Source organism: Onychostoma macrolepis, chromosome 03, assembly GCF_012432095.1.
Source record: "Onychostoma macrolepis isolate SWU-2019 chromosome 03, ASM1243209v1, whole genome shotgun sequence".
Lineage (NCBI taxonomy): Eukaryota > Metazoa > Chordata > Actinopteri > Cypriniformes > Cyprinidae > Onychostoma > Onychostoma macrolepis.
In genome coordinates, this window is record NC_081157.1 from 48,760,892 (window position 1) to 48,767,937 (window position 7,046).

General features: G+C 36.7%; 1 long non-coding RNA gene across 1 annotated transcript; it reads left to right on the top strand.

Moving 5' to 3' along the window:
- The first annotated feature begins 2,727 nt into the window (after positions 1-2,727).
- Positions 2,728-3,752, top strand: LOC131537132 (uncharacterized). Its single transcript, XR_009270177.1, has 3 exons — positions 2,728-2,822; positions 2,904-3,009; positions 3,100-3,752. It is a non-coding gene; the product is annotated as an uncharacterized LOC131537132 (long non-coding RNA).
- Positions 3,753-7,046: the final 3,294 nt, after the last annotated feature.

A 7,046-nucleotide genomic window follows, 5' to 3' on the forward strand; every position in this document is an offset into this window, starting at 1 on the left:
GTAATATAACTGGTACTTTTATTCAATATTTTATTTAATATCAGATGGTGAGCTGCATTACATATGCAGAAGAAAAAAAGACAAGAGCCAACATTTGGCTAAAGTTGTGCTTTCACCCAAGGAGGCACACAACATCTTTGTGGAGTTCCATTCAGGCCCTCTTGGTGGTCATTGTGGGGTGGAGAAAATCCATAATGCCATAATCCTTAGATTTTACTGGCCTGGCATGGAGCAGAACATCCGCAAGTGGGTAAGTTAATTATTAGAAATGACACATTAGATGTTATCGATTACATTAAAGCAATATTACATTAAAATGGTTATGACCCACCTCTGTTTCAGATAGCTCAGTGTCCGCAGTGTCAGACCAGGAGAAAGTCAATAAAGGAGAAGGCGGCATACAATCCTATAGCTGTGAGTATGATACATTTAAGAAAGTAACTTTTATTCTGAGTGTTTATAAAACTGATTTCCATTTCAGGTCACAGAAGCTCTAGAATTAGTTGGGATGGACCTTATTGGCAAGTTGACTCCCACTGAAAATGGCCACCGGTACATATGTGTTATGGTGGACTATTTTACCAAGTGGTCCGAAGCCTATCCTCTCAAGACAAAAAATGCAGAAGAGGTCACAAAGTGCATTTTGATTTTTTTTTTTTTACAAATTAGGGGCACCAAAGCGAATTTTAACTGATCAGGGGAAGGGGTTTGTAAACAAGGTTGGTTTAACGCAAATCAGTTCAAAATGTATTGATATGACCATAAACAATATATATAAAATTAGTATTATTGTTTTTTTTTTTTCAAAGCTCAATTTTAGCCTGTGTGACAAACTGGGCATTACCAGGAGTCTTTGTTCACCCTACCATCCCCAGACAAATGGTCTTGTTGAGAGACTGAATGGGACAATTCAAAGGTGTTTTAAAGATTAAAAGACAAGTCGAGTAGTTTTTTAACGTTTCATGATTTTCTTTTTAATTCTTCATGTTCAGAAGTCTGACAAAAATGGTTGGGGAAAATCCTTCATCTTGGCACATACACCTAAGTGTTACAGTGTTTGCACTAAGAACAAAAAAAACAAATCTCAACAAAGTTTTCCCCATACTATTTAATGTTTGGGAGAGAGAGGCACGGTATCCATGTGAGGTACCGAAGGATTATGAGGTTAGTGATTTGTTTACTTTGTTTTTGAAACAAAACGATCTAGAAAGAAGTGAATAATTATTGTGAATGTTTTACTTAGATCTGTCATGGAAAAGTGGAAGCCATGGTTGCCACTGAGCAACTTTCTGAGGGGTTGACTGATAGGAGGGAGACCATGGAAGCTGTAAAACTGAACATCTCAAAGAGCCAGGACAAAGTGCGGAAGAGGAAAATGGAAAGAGGACAACTTTGTGGTTGGAGACAAGGTATTGGTGAGGAATGTGCGACAAGAGAACAGAAAGGGTGGAAAAATGGACCCAGACATGCTTGGTCCATTTACTGTTGTAAGAATTGAAGGAAAAATCGTTGATGTAGTTTCAAAGAAAGGGAAAAAAAAAACAATGACATTTAATACAGATCACTTGATAAAGTATGTTGAGCCAGAGCCCCACATTCCCAAAAAATGGATTCCATCAAACTCTGCCAGTCCTCTTCCTCCTCCTGCCTCTCTTCCTAGTTCCACTAATGGTCTGTCAGCACCAAACAGCACCTCCACCAATCCATGTTTAAAGGTACTTTCCTCACCTCGGCATACCGCTACCCACTCAGTTGATAGCTTCAATGCACAGACTCAAGTGAACCCATCAGGCCCATCAACCCACTCTTGCTCCTCAGACACCTTTCATGCATCAGCAAATTCAGAAGAAAATGGTAAATATTAAATGGTTTGCTATTTGACCGTGCCATAGCTCAGTATTTTACTTTGTGATATCATGTTTCTTTTAGTGATAAATGAGAGGGCAAAAAACAACAAGTGTTGTGGAGCAAAATGGGCCCTTACAAGTTGTTCACAAACAACATGATGGATCTGGCACCGGGCAAACAGTTAGAAAGTGAGGTAGGATTTAAGTATGCATTCTCAATTTTTGCATGGTTACCTCTGTTATGGTTCTTTGTGCTAGTAATCTAATCATTACTTTTCATTCTTTTTGTAAATAGGTTGTCAATGCTTATCTGCAGCACCTTAAAAACAGATTAAATATGTCAGGGGAGAAAAAGGCCTATTTAATAGATTCATACCAGATGACTGCAATCTGGAAAGGAAGCCTAAAAGGCTTGAAAGAGGTTTTTGCATTTAAACATAAGCCCCAAAGTATTTCTGTATATTAACAGAACACATTTTAAACTGCTGTTGCACTGTTTGATTGTTTTTTTTTGCTTTTTTTAGCTTGATCCATCCAGTTATGATGTGCTTTTTGGGGCTGTATGTGACAACCATTGCACGCTCATAGTAAGTGTCTGCAAGTTTCTTAATATACACAGAAGTACACGCATTAATAAATTATAATGAAAAGTTGAAGCAATTATCTAATGACAGTTGGTGTTTGTTTTAGGCAATGTTCCCAAAACTATCAAAGTCTATATATATAGACCCGTTCGATTGCTAAACAAGTAGCAATTACTAAATGCAAGGATGTGTCAAGGCAAGTAGACAAAGTTTCTTAAAATGAGAGGAAAGTAGCCTATCTGTTATACTGTATATAATGTGTTATTGCCTGTTAATGAGTACACTTTCTATTTAATAGATCTTTCATGAGGATGAGAGGTCTTAACATTTCGAGGTGGTTACTCATCCCACCCAACAGGATTCTACATCCTGCGGTGCATTTGTTTGCAAAGTAAGCTAAATCTACTTTCATGTATTTCTTTGTTTGCTGTTTTTATTGATAAAACAATTAATGTATGACTTCTCACATCAGCTTGCAGAGAATCTTCTTATGGAGGAAGAAATTACACTCGTTTCAAATGAGGAAGGGACTGCATCAATGCGCATGGATATTGCAGGAACGCTTTTGAGAGAATCTGGTGAACATGAGTATTTTATGTCTTTTATAGCCTAGACACATTTATTTCTCAATGTTCTGGGCATGATATGACTGTCTCCACATATTATAGATGACCTTTCTCAACTGTGCCATTACTGTGGAGAACAGGACAAAGACCAAACTGACCAATGGGTAAAATAAGACACTGCAAAACATAAATGTTGCTGTTCTCTAGTAAAATGTAACCTATTATATTTGTTTGTTCCTCTTTAGATTGAATGTACTGAATGTGGAAGGTGGTACCACTGGGACTGTGTGAGCAGACCCTCCACAGCTGGCAAATACACCTGTCCTGCATGCATTTAATGCATTTGTCCTGTGTCCTCATATAAAATATAATAAAAATAAATAAACTAAACTAGAAAAGCTTTTTTCACATTTGTCTTCTAAACTCTGGAATAGGCTTCCTGATAATGTTCGGGGCTCAGACATTCTCTCATTTTAAATCTAGATTAAAGAAGCATCTATTTAGCCAACATTCACATAACCGTGTACTTGATAAAATGCTAATTATCTTTTGCCTAAAATGCTACACACTGCAGCGACGCTAACCCTTCTTCATTGCTTTTCTGTTTCCACCTTGGATGGGAATCCTGAGGTACAGGCAAATAGAGAAGAGCTAGGAACTAAATTGCAGCCATTCCAATTCGGATCCAGCTGAAGATTTCAGATGACCCCAGCACCTAGAACAGATGACAACCCCTAAACTTCATATGACACCAACTTTGAATCAACATGCAGAACTGCAGAAGTATCCTATTTATTGTAATAATTATGATCACAATAAATTATTTCCTTATGTTCTGAGTACATGATGCTGCAGACTTTTAGATTAGTGTTCATTTCTGCCATATAGATTTGTCTTCATAGTAACATTGAAAAATGCATTTTATTTAAGGTTTCATTTATTTTAACTACTTTATCACTACTGTCCACTCTTGTAGGAACACTGATGAATTTTTCAGTATGCATTTTAACCAAATACATTAATAATAATAAAAAATGCTTAATCTTTAACCACAGCAGAATGTATGAGAGGGGTCTGTCTGCGGACTGCAAGAGAGGGGCGAACTTGAAGGGGGCGTAACGTGCAGCAGGAGGCGTAACTTGAAGTTGTTCAAATCACACAGAACCAACATGTAGGCTTGCTGCTTTTTATTTTCCAGCAAGGGCAGAGCAAAGAGTTTATAACTCGAGAAGAGTTTGTCCGTTTTTGTACCACTGAATGTCCTGAAAATGCCAGCAAAACAACACGAATGGCACCTGGAGCGGTCACTTCCCATTATTAAAATGTAAAAAGTGTGTTGTACATAGATGTCAGCATATTTGTTTTCTATACCAGTTTACGACTGTGATGTTTTTAAGTGATTATTCTACATTTGTCCATTGTATGTTTGGGGCCAAGTTATGATTTAATTCTAGTTTCTAGTGCTAAAATGATTTTCATCATAAAATAATAATTATTTATACACTGGCCTAATGTTTTCAAATCAAAATCACTTTTTATTGTCACATCACCACAGCACAAGTGCCTTGGTGAGTGAAATTCTTAAGAACGTGCTCCAGACAGTGCAAGAGAAAAAAAAACAAAAACAAAACAAAAACAATTTACATATAGACAGTACATATTTACAGACTGTACAGAAGACAATGTGCAAAATGCACATACATATACTCAATACACAGTGTACTATAAAGACATACTTAGTTACCAGTACACATTCTACATTATATACACATCTATACATAGTAATATGTGAAGGTGCAACAGATTGTACATTTACAACAGATTAGTAGTGCAATAGATAGTTGTGCAAAGGTGCAACAGATTTTACATATGTAATGTCGTGGATGTGCATTGTATGGTATCCAGTGATAGCAGATAGGTTGTATTATTGCAGTGTGTGCGTGTAGTCCGGTAGAACGGTGTTAAAGTGCAGTGCGTGGCATGTTGTGTGAGTGGGAGTGTGCTGTAGGGTGTATTAGTTCTGATTGTTTTGTTTGACAATAAGTGCTTATTGTAATTTCACATTTCTTTTGCTGTGGTGGCTCGCCACTCCTAAAATGAATGGAGGGAACACTGCTACCAGAAAATTGTGCATCAAAATTTTTTTTTAAATCTGACCATGTTTTACACATGAAACCCTCTCTTATTTTGTCATCAGGTGTGGTGAACTGGGACGCATTTTCAGAGGAGCATAGAAGGACCTACAGAACTCCATATCGAATCTCCCGTTGCATTCAGTGCAGTTCTCTATATAAAGACTGTGAAGGTTACAGGGGATCTGGACAGAGGGGAAAATTACAGGGGTTCTACTCCGACAATGAATTTGCCGGATACTGTAGCGCTGACTGTTTTTATGAAGCCGGAGGCACATTGTAATAACTGTCGTTCTATTTGATGTGATTTTCTATTGTTATATGCCTGTTGGAAAGGCTCAGACTACATGCATTTCTACTTTTTTTTTTTTTATCTCAGTTCTGTAAATCTGAAAGCACTTTATATGCCAGTTAATTAATTCAGTATCCAAAGAATCTATGCATTTTATCTACAGATGTTGTGTGTTGTAGGTGTCTGTTTCAATAAATCTAAATGCAAAATGGGCTGTAAAGTGTTACTACTATAACAAAACCATTGTTATCATAGGCAATGTATGTTGACAGGCTTGTACTACGATTCACCATGGCAATAGGTAAATTAAAGGCAGAACCTTTATGGACACAGAGATATTAGATTAGATTAGAAATCTTTATTGTTCACACAAAAACATATACCACAAATACACTTGACTTCACAGTCCAATACAACAGACACACAGAACATACAAGAACGTCCTACCCCAAGAATCAAAGACACATGAAACACAAAATAAGTATATAGAAATTAGGCCAATAGCACTAAACCTCAAATAGATAACAACTCAATAAAATTAACAAACAAACAACAGCAATTAGTTACATAATATACATAAACCTGATTATATATCATTTATTTAATAAAGTAACAGCAGATGATATAAAAGATTTCTTGAAGATGTTTCTTGTTGCTATGGGTACCCTGTATCGTCTGCTTGAAGGAAGTTTTTCAAATTCATTATTCCATGTTTATGTAGACAGTGGACATTTATCTTTAAAAAAAGACCCCGACTCAGAGCATGGAAAAGTTGTCAATAAGTTAAAGTCTTGAGTCTTGTTCATTAATTCGTCATTAACCAGACTTACATTTCCTTGGGGTGCATGTAAAACATCATATATTATTCATGAAAGTAAATAACACAAAGTCAGAATGCCGAGGAAAGTTATGTTTTTAGGTTACCAGCTCCAGAAACAATACTGCAAAACATAAAACTAAGTTATACACTTAAATTTAAACTATTATCTCTGGAAATATTGTTCTCATCGCTGTCGCTGTGCGAGCGGCCATCTTGCCAAAAACCTCTCGTTTCAACATCTGGCGTGGTTCTGTGTGATTTGGACAACTTCAAGTTACGCCCTCTCTGTATGCTCCAATTAATCATTATTTTAAAGAAAAACTGCACACACGTTGCAAAGAAACAAAATAAAAACCTTTATTAAATGGACTTACATTAGCCATCAGAAACTAATTCCACTGAAACCAATGTAGCAAAATAATGTGGGCGTGGTCTACGTGAAGCTACATGAAAACTCATTTTAACTTCCCTTAAACGGCATCTGATACATTTGGAACGGCGACAGAGGATACAACAGAGTCCAATAACGATACAAACATTTCCGTATAATGTCGAAAGCGTTTAAATCTGTTCTGTGACGAATCTGTGGAGGTCCAACATCTGCTGGAAACTCAGGTAAAACTATTAGCGCGCACGCGCACTTCCACAGTTAACACGATCCCCAGGTGATCCATAACAACGGCAACAAGGAAATAATCATATAAACACGAAGAAACCTGCAGGTATCACATTTCCTTTTAAACGCTCTATATGTAATATGAAATCTAAATATCAGAAACACTAAAACATGAGTTTATTTTAATCA